We start from the raw sequence: 12905 nt of genomic DNA, 5'->3' as shown, positions 1-12905 counted from the left end.
CTTTCCGGCCGGCAGACAGTCAGAGCGGGAAGCAGACTGCAAGGGACCTGACGGACATCAGATGGTGTGTATGTACTGTTTTTTTTTTTTTACATTTACGCTGGTAACCAGGGTAAACATCGGGTTACTAAGCGCGGCCCTGCGCTTAGTAACCCGATGTTTACCCTGGTTACCAGCGAACGCATCGCTGGATCGCTGTCACACACAATGATCCAGCGATGACAGCGGGAGATCCAGCGACGAAAGAAAGTTTCAAACGATGTGCTACGACGTACGATTCTCAGCTGGGTGCCTGATCGCAGTAGCGTGTCAGACACAGCGATATCGTAACGATATCGCTAGAACGTCACGAATCGTGCCGTCGTAGCGATAAAAATGCCACTGTGTGACGGTACCCTTACTTTCCAAGACACTAAAAGAGGGCATTAACATTTTCTGGTGGGTAATTTTACCAATTAGAGAGTACAAAAAAGGTGGTTTACTTTGTATGGAGCACAGTGGCAGGTATATTTATGTGGGGCACTATCAGAAGGACCGTTACCATGCCACAGACCTGGTGCAGTAATAGGGACAAAACAAGCAGCAGCATGATCAGCATTAGGGTATCAGTAGGATGAAGAGTTTATGCAGGTTAGGAGTAAATGATAAAAGTGATAGAAGTGTGAGAAGTTAATTGTGTCTATGTTGTAAACTCTACAGATGGTTTATGGCTGGAAGAAGTCATCATGTCAGTCTGGGCCATAAGGAATAGATGAGAAAAGTGAACGGCTCCATCAGAAAAAGCATCAGTGGTAAGTCTCTGTCTACAAATGTACTGTAATCTCTTAATATGTATGTTCTGCGGAATTGGTATCTACCACAATTCAGTCATTGTAATACAGAATCTTTCTTGGTTTTGTATAGAGATATTTTTATTAATAGCATGATCAGTTAAATTGTTCTCCTTTACCTACTATGAATAGGATGCACCATCATAGTCATAAATATGGTTACCTAGGTTAGGAACACACTCAGATATGTTTTGCCCCCTCTGTGTTCAACTCCTATCTACGACTTTGGGTAGAAACCAACAGCTTGCATTGTTGGACTTTTTATGGTTTTTTTTATTTATAAAAAAAATTGCCAAAAAATATTATTTTTTGGGAGCAGATGTCTTCCTTTCCAGAGTTTACCCACATGAAGCATATAATGGAAGAAGCCATAGCTTTTTTGATAGGAATTGATCCAAAATCCTTTCTGTGGTGTAGGGACAGGTTTAGTGCTTACAAGCTGAACAAGCAATGGCATAACTTTGTTTAATTATTAATTATCCTTTGGTGCATAAGCAGATTTGATATTTGTTCATAAAGTGAGTATGCAACGGAGAAGCACAAGGGCCCAGACAAAATGGCCAATGAAGACACAATGGGAGGAACCAATTTATAGCCCAGACAGCAAGAGTTAATTTTCCTAGCAAGAGACAATTTAAACATTTTTTATATTCTTCTTATTTTTTTTCTATATCGGTAGGGTTCAGAAAAAGTTTTGGTTGCTGAAGAAGCCATGGCTTATAGCATTTCAACCGTAACAACAAATTAAAAAAATAGTCAGCAAAAACATTTTTGTAGCAGAAGATTGTAAACTTTTTGCCAAATGTGTAAAGACAGTATGGCCCTTGAAGAAGGATTAGTTTTTAACAAACAGTACAATTTGTTCAGCATGTTAAATCTTTCTCTCTCTATCTGATGTTGGGTGAGATGGTATGGTGCAGACAATCAGGAGGGATTATCATAGATTATCATATCATACAGCAGATAATTTGTGGTGATAGTGAGAGGACTATTTCCACTCACTTATAAGTACAAAGTACAAGGAACTAAAGCAAAACCAAAGAAATGGGCCGACACACCTGTTGGTATAGTGCAATGTGTAGGTGCACAGTCACACTGTGGCCATTATCAGACAAATTATAGGAAACAAATAGCAAATACTCTGCGGTAAGTGAACAGTAATAGTACATGTAATTTACGTTTAAAAGTTCAGTAATAAAACAACACATTTTAAAAAATCTATTATGATAAATTTATCATGAGATTGTGCAGACACAGCATAATACTGCACAGTCTTTGGAGAATGTTCTATGCATTTAGTAAAAAAAAACGCTATTGATGTTGACAGGTTTTATTTTTTGCTTTGCTTTATTTTTTTGCTTTCAATCGCTGTCATTGAAACGTTATTTCTCTTATTATGAAAATAAAACACAATGCAGTTCTAAACATTTTTCTGCAGCATTATAGTTCGAACTTTCTTTCATAACTAAAACTTTTATATTGTGTTTTTTTATTATTATTTTCACTAGTAACAGCGTACTGTTGAAGAGCTATGTGTCAGTCTGAGGCTGTCATGAAAACTGACTAAGATGTAGTGAACATTTTACATTGCTATTGAGTTTTATTCTTTTCAACTCTGTTGTGTATAACGCAAGTCAGTATGTTGAAAACAAAATGAAAAGGTGTTGAAATGTGATTGACTAGTATCTAAGACTGCTTGAGACCCAATATGTGCTTTTACTCAAACACTTTTTTTCAGAAGATGGTGTGTTTTGGTCATTTATTTTTCTATTAGTGAATTCCTAATTTGTGATGTATAAATTGTTTGCAGTGAAGAAACAGATTTTCATGTAATCATATTTTTTGTCCAAAATATACAAGAAATTAGTTAGAGTGGTGATTCACTTTGAATCGTTTTTCAGCAAATTTTTATATTTGCAAGGATTAGTTTATTAGTAAATACTAAATGCAGTTGACTTAAATGTTATCATCAAGTCTAGAACCCCACTCCAGAAATGTGTCTCTTACATGCATACTGTACTTGTCAGCACTCTTGAGACCATAAATTCTAAAGGTTTGTGTCAAACAATAACCACAGTATCGAAGCATAGAAATCCGTTCATCATTGCATAGAGTTATATAGCATTTTATTTAGAGCCATAGCATAACATTTTATTCTTAATTAGAACCAGTTGAAACAGCACAGCTACAATACTTCACAAAAGTAAATACACCCCTCTCATTTTTGTAAATATTTTATCTCTTTTCATGAGATAACGCTGAACATGTGAAACAATGATACATGTATGATATAATGTAAAGTAGTCATTGTACAGCTTGTACAATAATTTAAATTTGGTGTGCCCTCTAAATAACTCAGTACACAGCCATTAAACCGCTGGTGACAAAAGTGAGTACACCTTTAAGGGAAAATGGCCAAAATGTGCCCAAAGTGTCAATATTTTGTGTGGCCAATTACTTTCAAGCACTGCCTTAACTTTCATGTGCATACAGTTCACAGGTTGCCATTTGAATCCTTTTCCACTCCTCCATGATGACATCACTGAGCTGGTGCATGTTAGAGATCTTGAGCTCCTAAACCTACAATTTGAGAATGCTCCACATATCATCAATAGGGTTTACGTATGGAGACATTTTTTAGCAAGGCAGTGGTCATCTTATAGGTGTGTTTGGGGTTACTAACATGTTGGAATACAGACCTGCGGCCCAGGTTTCAAAGGGAGGGGATCATGCTCTGCTTCGATATATCACAGTACATGTTGGTATTCATGGTTCCCTCAATGAACTGTAGCTCCCCACAGCAGGCAACACTCATGTAGCCCCAAAACATGACTCTCACAACACTATGCTTGACTGTAGGTGTGGCACCACAGAGTCCAGTTGCCACAGTGACATTGCCTACCTCTGAGGGGTGATGTCATGCCTGGAGGCAGGAAGAGGTCCCCATGCCAGGTAATACACAGCATTCATCACGATTCCTGCTCCAGGCTAGAGGGAGGAGCTCTAGACCTGACTTCAGGGGAGCTGTTCTCTCTGGTTGGGAGGAGGAGTCTGTTAAGTCTGTTGGGCAGTTAGTCTGGGGAGAGAGAAGGGACAGGAGCGGAGACAAGGGCTCTGGGGAATTGAAGCTGCGTCAGAGCTAACCGCAGAATGGAGCGCTGACAAAAAGGACACCAGAGCCCTTGGCTGTGCGGGTGAGGTACGCCCAGACAGACGAATCTGGAGGGCAGGGGACTGCAAGCTCCCTAGCCAACACCCAGAGGCACCACAGCAGACCAAGAGCCCGGGGCTGCCAGTGAAAAGGCAGTGCCCATGATAAGCTCACGCTGTCTGCCATACAGGTTAAAACCAACATGCAGGAGAGGGCCGAAGCTTAGCTACAGGCAGCAGGGACCCAAAAAGAGAGTGCAGCAGGAAGGTCCCCAACTCCACCTGGCAGGGTGGACCCCCTGAGTGCCTCCAGGCTAGCCGGACTCCTTCTGTCATCTATAACTGGTACCATGGATTGCATTTTAATCTACCAAGAAGTAAAAGGTAAAGAAAACTGCACTTCTCTGTGTCCCTTACTTATTCTCTGCATGGCAACGTTCACCACCACCTGAACAGCCAAAAATATTTGCCCTGGGGCCCTGCTCTACCTGTGGGGAGCTGTACCATCTTTGCTGCATCACCATCGGCCCCAGTGGACCTGAACTGCAGCGTCAGCCACCCATTGCCGAACACCACGGGTGGCGTCACGACTCAATCCCATATAACTATCCCACATTTTAAGACAATAGAGAATAGAGAAACTTGCCACTCAAAAATACTTTAGCATGGATAGTTATTTATTCAATGTGCATCCTCACATTGCAATGCAACTCACCTCTCGACTTCTGTCACCCTCCATGTGCGCAGACACACTCAGGATTCCTCTTCGCATCCAGGCTCCTTTGAAAACTCTGTTGGAACCAGTTTTGACAGGATATATGTATTTCCCAGTATACCAGTGTAATTGTTCTGATGAATGTCCGGATGTGGACCGAAAATGTTCAACTTTTGTCTCTATGGATGCACAGTGAATAAATAACTATGCACGCTAAAGTATTTTTGAGTGTCAAGTTTCTCTATTGTCTGGATTGCATTGGGCTGGATGCCCTACTTGAGCACCTAACTCGCATGATAGTACGAGGGCCGTGTTGTACCACTACAATATTATCCCCCATTTTAAGACACGGCCAGGCCATGGAGGTGATCACGGCCCCATGATTTCACCCAAAGAACTGTCTGGCCCAGTTCCGAGTACCCCCTGGCTCTGGCAGGCATGTCATAAGCAAGACCCATTTGTCTTGTCTTTCTCACCTGGTTTCTGCCACACACGCTTAACACCATCTGAAACAAATAACTTCATCTTGTACTCCTCAAAGCACAGGACATAGTTTCAGTAATCCATATCCTTAGTTAGCCTGTCTTCTGCAAACTGTTTGAAGGTGTTAGGGGTCGAGTTCCCGTCTCTGCACAGGGGGAATCTCAGACCATCTCCACTGCGGTCTCCCATTCTTCTCCTGCCGCAGTGGAGCCTGCTCAGCGCAGACATCGGTCCCAGCGTCTTGCTCAGTCCCACTCTGTACAGAGTTACTGCTGCTTTTCCTGCTTCTGCCATTGAAGTCAGTGCTGGGCAGCGGCGAGCAGACGCTTCTGGGACTAAGTCCTGCTCTTCTCGTTCTGAGCATGCCCTGAGTAAGATCTCTCAGTGGAGATCGAGGGTCACATGGTCAGATACTGCAGCTAAGTCCATTGGTCCTTTCAGGAAGGTCCTGTAGGTGCTAAGACTAAGTCCTGCTTGGCACACACTGAGCATGCCCAGGGCAAGATCTCTCAGTGGAGATTTAGGGTCACATGCTCAGGTATGGCAGCCTCTCATTGGTCCTTCTGGGAAGGTCTTTTACTTGCTGCAGCTATATAAGGCTCGCATGGCCACACGGCCATGCACTAGTATTGCTTCATTTGTGTACTTTGCGCCAGTGTGGTCTTGTATGTGTGTTCAGGGACCCGGCTGAAATAAGCCCCTACAATGCTGGCACCTCCGGCGAGGAGTTTGTATGCTTGTGTGTTCAGGGACCTAGCTGAAATAAGCCCCTAGAATGCTGGCACCACCGGTGAGGAGTTTCGTGTGCGTGCAAGACCACTGACTGCTCTAGTTTAGACAGTTAACCTGTGCCTCTGTGGCGTCTAACAGGGCGCAGCGCTTTGTGTTCACGGCTGCTCTGTGAAGTAACAGAGTTAGCTAACACTGCCATTAGTTCTGCTATTTACTAGCAGCAGGTTCTCCTGCACGGTGGACCCCGGGCTGCGAACGCATCTATCCTAATAAATATATACTTTCATTAGGTGCGTTCCGCTAGCCCGATCATAACATAATACTAGCGCCAGGGTCTGGCTAGTAAATGGCGGACATACAGCAATCTTTGCGGTATATCCAGCAGCTGGAGGGTAGGTTGGCGGCTCTCGAGAGCTCAACCTCAGCTGTGGATATTTACACAGTTGCTGTACAGGCTGCTAGCGTGGCTGCAGCAACTTTGTCCACTGCCACCCCTGTTCCGACATTTTCACTCCTCCCACTCCCAGAAAAATTTTCTGGAGAAAGCAGATCTTGTAGGGCATTCGTGAGTCAGTGCTCTATTCACCTTGAGCTTCTGGCTGCACATTTTCCCACAGAGCGGGCTAAGGTGGGATTTATTGTGTCCCTCTTGTCGGACAGGGCATTGGAATGGGCTACGTGTTGGGAGCGTGGAATGGGAGCGTGTTGATCATGTGGTGCAGAGTGCTTCATTTTTTCTGAGCACTCTGAAACAGGTCTTCCTAGGACCTCAAGTCACCCATGATATGGCGATCCAACTGCTGGCATTAACTCAGGGTGAGTCCTTGGTCAGCCAATTCGCCATCCGTTTCCGAACTTTAGTTTCAGAGCTGGAGTGGTCGGATAAAGCCCTTATCCCCATATTTTGGAGGGGGCTGGCTGATCACGTTAAGGACGCTCTGGCCACTAGGGAGATTCCAGCCACACTGGAGGAGTTAATAACTGTCTATACCCACATTGACCTCCGTTTTAACGAGCGGAGGTTTGAGCGAGCCTAGTGTAGGCAGAGGTTTCGGCTAGCTCCCAGCTTCGCCCGACCTCTGGAATCTCCGGTCCTGGTCCCTGAGTCACATGAGGCCGGGGAGGTGTCACGAGCGGGTTCTAAGTCCCGGACCGCTTGGGCACCCAAGGTTCGTCATGTTTGCCAGCAGTCTGGACATCTTGCCACCTGATGTTCTCAGCGGTCGAGGAGACGTCAGCCTCTAGTGGTAGTCGGGGGAGGTACACTAGATACGGCGACGTTTGCCTCAAAATTGTCCTTTAAGGGGACAATTGACATTGGCTCATCTTCCCACTCAGTAGAGCTTTGCGTGGATTCTGGGGCAGAGGGCAATTTCATGTCTTCCGCCTTTGCCCAACGTCACGCAATACCCCTGGTTATGCTAGCACAACCAGTTATGATACGAGTGGTGAATGGGTCGACACTGCCCTCACAGATAACTCACCAGACCATTCCTTTTACTCTGTCCATGTCGCCATCCCATCAGGAGACAATATCTCTGCTCGTCATACCTGAGGGTATTGATGAGGTCCTGTTGGGGATACCTTGGTTACGTTACCACTTTCCACATATCGAGTGGTCTTCTGGCAGAATTTTGGGATGGGGTGAGTCTTGTGAGGGTAGGTGTCAAAGGGAGTGCATTCAGATTGCTTCTACTGAGGTACCCGCAGATCTATCCTCTCTCCCCAAGCAATACTGGTCTCATGCGGACATGTTCTCCAAAAAGGCGGCGGAGATCTTTCCGCCTCACCATCCCTATGACTGTCCTATTGACCTCTTGCCTGGTGCTGAGCCTCCCTGGGGTTGAGTTTATCCACTATCTCTCCCGGAGATGGAGGCTATGTCTCAGTACATCCAAGAAAATCTGGCAAGAGGGTTCATCAGGAAGTCAGTGTTGCCTGCTGGGGCTGGGTTCTTCTTTGTTCAGAAGAAGAATGGGGAACTGCGTCCGTGTCTTGACTACAGGGGTCTTAACGCCATCACCGTTAATAACAAATACCCATTACCCCTGATATCTGAGCTTTTTGATAGGCTACGGGGAGCAAGGGTATTTACTAAATTAGATCTGCGGGGTGCTTACAATCTGATTCGCATCCATGAGGGGGACGAATGGAAGACTGCTTTTAACACCAGGGATGGGCACTATGAATATCTGGTGATGCCCTTCGGGCTCTGTAATACCCCAGCCGTTTTCCAAGACTTTGTGAACGACATCTTCCGGGATATGCTCACCACCTCGGTCGTAGTCTATCTGGATGATATTCTCATCTACTCTCCAGATATCGATTCCCATCGGAGAGATGTTCGCAAAGTCTTTGACCTCTTACGGGCAAACCCCCTCTACGCCAAATTGGAGAAGTGTGTGTTTGAGCAGGAGTCCTTGCCATTCCTTGGTTATATCATCTCTGCCCAGGGTTTGGCTATGGATCCTGCCAAGCTACAGGCTGTGATGGACTGGCAGGAACCCCATTCTCTTAAAGTGGTGCAGCGCTTTATGGGGTTCATTAACTACTATCAACAGTTCATTCCACACTTCTCAACGTTGATAGCTCCCTTGGTTGCCCTTACCAAGAAGGGAGCAAATCCCAAACACATTTCGCTAGTGCTCCCATCCTACATCGCCCCGATGTAAAAAAAACCCTTTATCATGGAGTTGGATGCCTCATCTGTTGGTGCAGGAGCAGTCCTCTTCCAAAAGGATGCTCAAGGTCGGAAGCATCCTTGCTTCTTCTTCTCAAAGACCTTTTCACCAGCAGAGAGGAATTATTCCATTGGGGACAGGGAGTTGCTGGCCATGAAAATGGCCTTCTTGGAGTGGAGACATCTCTTGGAGGGAGCTCGTTTTCCTTTCCAAGTCTTCACAGACCATAAAAATCTGGTGTACCTACAGACAGCCCAGCTGTTAAATTCTCGCCAGGCTAGATAGATGGTCCTTGTTCTTCTCCCGGTTCCATTTCACCCTCCATTTTCTTTCTGGGGAGTAGAACATTCGTGCCAACGCTCTCTCTCGCTCCGTGGTGTCATCAGTGGAGGAGGAAGAGGAGCCGCGGCTTATTGTCCCCACCGAGAGCCTGAGAACCTTAGCCCCGGTTTCGCTAAAGTCTGTGCCTCCAGGCAAGACTTTTGTACCACCCAATTTGCGACCGGAGGTTCTCTCGTGGGCTCATTCGTCCAGGGTGGGTGGTCATTTTGGGACAAAAAGGACATCTGAGCTGTTGGCGAGGATGTATTGGTGGCCACATATGGTCCGTGATGTCAGGGATTATATTCTGGCGTGCGTCTCCTGCACCAAAAATAAGTCTCCTCGACAACGGCCAGCTGGGTTACTCTATCCATTGCCAGTGGCAGACAGGCCCTGGGAGATGGTCGGGATGGACTTTGTGCTGGGTTTGCCCAAGTCTCGGGGCTGTACCATCATTTGGGTTATCACCGATCACTTCTCCAAAATGGTGCATTTGGTGCCGCTTCCGCGGTTACCCTCGGCACGGGCCTTGGCAGCGTTGTTCATAAAGCACATCTTTCGCCTACACGGTATGCCAGACAAGATTGTCAGTGATCGGGGTCCCCAGTTTGCTTCTCGGTTCTGGAGAGAGCTTTGTCGTCTTCTCAGCATTGAGTTAAATCTCTCCTCCACATATCATCCCGAGACGAATGGGTTGGTAGAGAGGGCCAATAAGACCTTGGTCACATATCTGCAACATTTTGTCTCAGCCAGGCAGGATGACTGGGCATCCTTGATACTGTGGGCAGAGTTTGCGCTGAACAATGCGGTTGCTGACTCCACTCCCTTTCCTCCTCAACTATGGTCAGCATTCGCGGGTACCTGTGCCTATGCCCGTGTCTTCTGCCAACTCCAGGGTGGCAGACTGGGCTGTAGAAGCATGGGATATTTGGGACCGCACTCAGGATGCCATTCAGGCCTCCAAGGAGAGAATGAGGTCCTCCGCTGATGCACATCATCACCCCGCTCCGACCTTTGCTCCTGGCGACTTAGTGTGGCTCTCCGCCCGTAACATCAGGCTGCGAGTGGAGTCCGCTAAGTTTGCACCTCGCTACTTGGGTCCTTTCAAGGTCCTCGAACAGGTTAATCCTGTGGTCTATCGTTTGGCCCTTCTGCCACGCCTGGGTATCACCGACACCTTTCATGTGTCCCTCTTGAAACCCGTATACATGTCCCGGTTTTCCGAGTCATCTGCTGGGACATCAGGTTCGTCTACGGATGATTATGAGGTGAACGCTATTTTGGGGTGCAAGGTGGTACGTGGCAAAAAATTTTATTTGGTGGATTGGAAGGGTCATGGTCTTGAGGACAGGTCCTAGGAGTCTGTTGAGCATATTCGGGCTCTGCAGCTCATTGCTGCCTTCAAGCGTGGCGAGGCCCAAGGAGGGGGGCCCATGTCAGGGGGTGGCAGAACTTATTGTCTCCCTTTTTGAGCACGTGGGCACTTATCTCTCTACACAAGCAGGTCCCCTGATGATTGGCTTGGAGGAAACGCGTCGGGACTGACCACAGGGAGAGTGCAGGGCATGTTATTACAGGGGTAGATGTGGACTGCCCTTGTAAGGGTGGGAGCTCTGGGGATAGCTTACTGGTAGCCCCATAGGGAATGACAGGGTATTGTCGTCTCTTTTCATCGAGTCCCGGATTACTCCCTGACCAGAGGTTTTCCGGTGCTCCTGCTCATGCATCTTGGAATCGGTGAGATTGTTCCTTTACCGTTTCACTTTAATAATCACTAATAACACCATTTTTGTAGGTGCTATATTCTGTAATTTAGTGATAATTGTTTTACATGCAACCAATTGTATGGAGTATGGCCCTGCCATTCATATGAATATGTTTCTGGTAGTCATGGTTTGAACCATACCTTGGTCAGCGTTCATTCCGCAAGTGCCACTGCAGGCGGAGTTGTTTGAATCCTAACGGGGGTTTCTTGCAGGTCTCATGGTGGGGACCTCACCCCATGTTTTTTATATCACTTTGGGTGACATTGTTTTGACTTTTATCCTTTTAACATTAGTAAAAGTTATGTTTTAAGTCCACTTCTGCTGTTAGTCTAAGAAATATCGTGGAAAATGTATTTTACTACTAGATGTCTTTCTATAACTTTTCAATTTTGATAAAACCTAGCAGCATTTGTAAGTAAGTTAAACTATATGTCATAAAAAACAGGATTATTGGGACTTTACCAAATTATTTGGTATTAGTAAAATAAATACATATAGAATCAAAATAATTCAATTTCAGTGAAATGTAGTTATTTCTGTAAATATTATCGACATTATGATAGCAATGTTTTGCTGCTAAAATGCACAAAATGCAAGCTATATCCAGTGCTTAATTATTTTCATGAAGAAGAGGTCAGAAGCATATTATTTCTGCTCAATAAATGATTTGTTGAAGATATTTTGCTATTAAGATTTTCCTGAAATACTCACCCAGTGCCACCTTAATGCTTGTAACGCTAGGTTCCTGACAGTTTTGTCATGGTTATGATAAATGATCCATTTTGCAGATGCTGATTGTGTGACCCATTTAACTAGCAGTGGTCCTAGAATGACATTATGAAAGATGTTTAGCAGCAGAAAGAAAACAAAAAATTGCTTTGAAGTGTAAAAATTGAATAATCTAATGGTGAATTCATCATCCTGGTACAGAGTAGCTTACATTTGAAATGTACAGTTCAATTAAGTTAAATGTATTGTGCTAGATAGGGATAACATGTTTTCTTTTTTCCTTATTTTAGCAAGTTGGAAACCTGAATTATAGCATTTTTTAAAATTATTTGTATAATTTTAAACCATTACTTAAATTAGGTCGCTAAATTTGATGAACAATAATCACACTAATATTAGTAAGTGGAATTATTGTCTAGATACTAATAACATACATTATTTTTTAACAAAATGAGTCTGACAGCTGATACACACTGCCCGATTCATAAGTAGCATGTATCAGATGCTAGCTGCATGATTTCAGCCAGGTATGCTTGCCTCTGAAACACATCATTGTTCCACTGGAAAACATACTTTTCTCCCTGCTTGCTGTCCTGGAGTGACAAGCCTGGAAGCCATGGACCGTGGTGGGCGAAGCCGTGGACAAGGAAAGCAGTAAACACTAACCTTGTCAAATGAACTTTTAATGTTAACTCAGACTGAGTGCACTCGTGCCAACCAACAAAATGTAACAGGTTTTTTCGCACATATCAGAACTGACCAGGAACAATGTGCTGCCTCACTCAGTAGGCAGGAAATGTTGACTACATTACTATAATTTACCTAATTGTGCAGTCGCCTAGTGCGGCTATCAAGCATTTTCCTGAAAAACTGGAATAATCAAATGAATGCCAGGGGTGGCCTATTGGTTATGCAGCACAGCAGCTTACAAACTTAAAAAACAACTTTAAGCCCACTAGATATAACCCAGTTATTGCATTATGCATCGTTGTGTTCAATTTAAGGATCATGCGTGTGCAATGCAATGGGCCACTCCTTGGATCACCTCTGTAAACTTTGGTAGTTCCCTCTTTAATACTGTATTCTCTGTAAGTCTCTAGTGGTTCAGAAAGCTGAGTTTGATGGGCACTGATGCACTCATGTGCCAGTATCTCCCTGTCTGACTTTGGCACAAACTATGTGTGCGTGCATGTTCCCACCATAATCCTTGAGGTGGGCCTGAGCTCAGGATTTAACAACCTGTGTCTGGTCAAGTGTCATTTCAGAGATAAGCCAGCCTGGACGATGGCTGATTGACCAAAGAATGACAAGTTTCTAACTGGTGTTAGGAATCACAGCTGATTTGCTGGAGGGTCCTCCAGGTGGGTCACTTATGTCAGATCCTGAGGATTTCGGCTCCGCAGATGGCAGGAGACGTCACACATCCTCCTACACTGATTGATAATCAGGAACAAGCACTTCTCTGTACACAGCTTACTGTTGAACCAGCAAATGACTG

At 45.0% G+C, this 12905-nt stretch overlaps 1 long non-coding RNA gene across 1 annotated transcript in view; it reads left to right on the top strand.

Moving 5' to 3' along the window:
* LOC143773664 (uncharacterized) overlaps positions 1–12905 on the top strand; it is a 124205-nt gene that overhangs the window by 27961 nt on the left and 83339 nt on the right. Inside the window, exon 2 of the long non-coding RNA XR_013215289.1 lies at positions 700–791. This is a non-coding gene — a long non-coding RNA (uncharacterized LOC143773664). The remainder of the gene's footprint in view (positions 1–699; positions 792–12905) is intronic.

The sequence above is a fragment of the Ranitomeya variabilis genome, chromosome 5, assembly GCF_051348905.1.
Source record: "Ranitomeya variabilis isolate aRanVar5 chromosome 5, aRanVar5.hap1, whole genome shotgun sequence".
Lineage (NCBI taxonomy): Eukaryota > Metazoa > Chordata > Amphibia > Anura > Dendrobatidae > Ranitomeya > Ranitomeya variabilis.
This window is presented reverse-complemented; position numbering and strand designations above follow the sequence as displayed.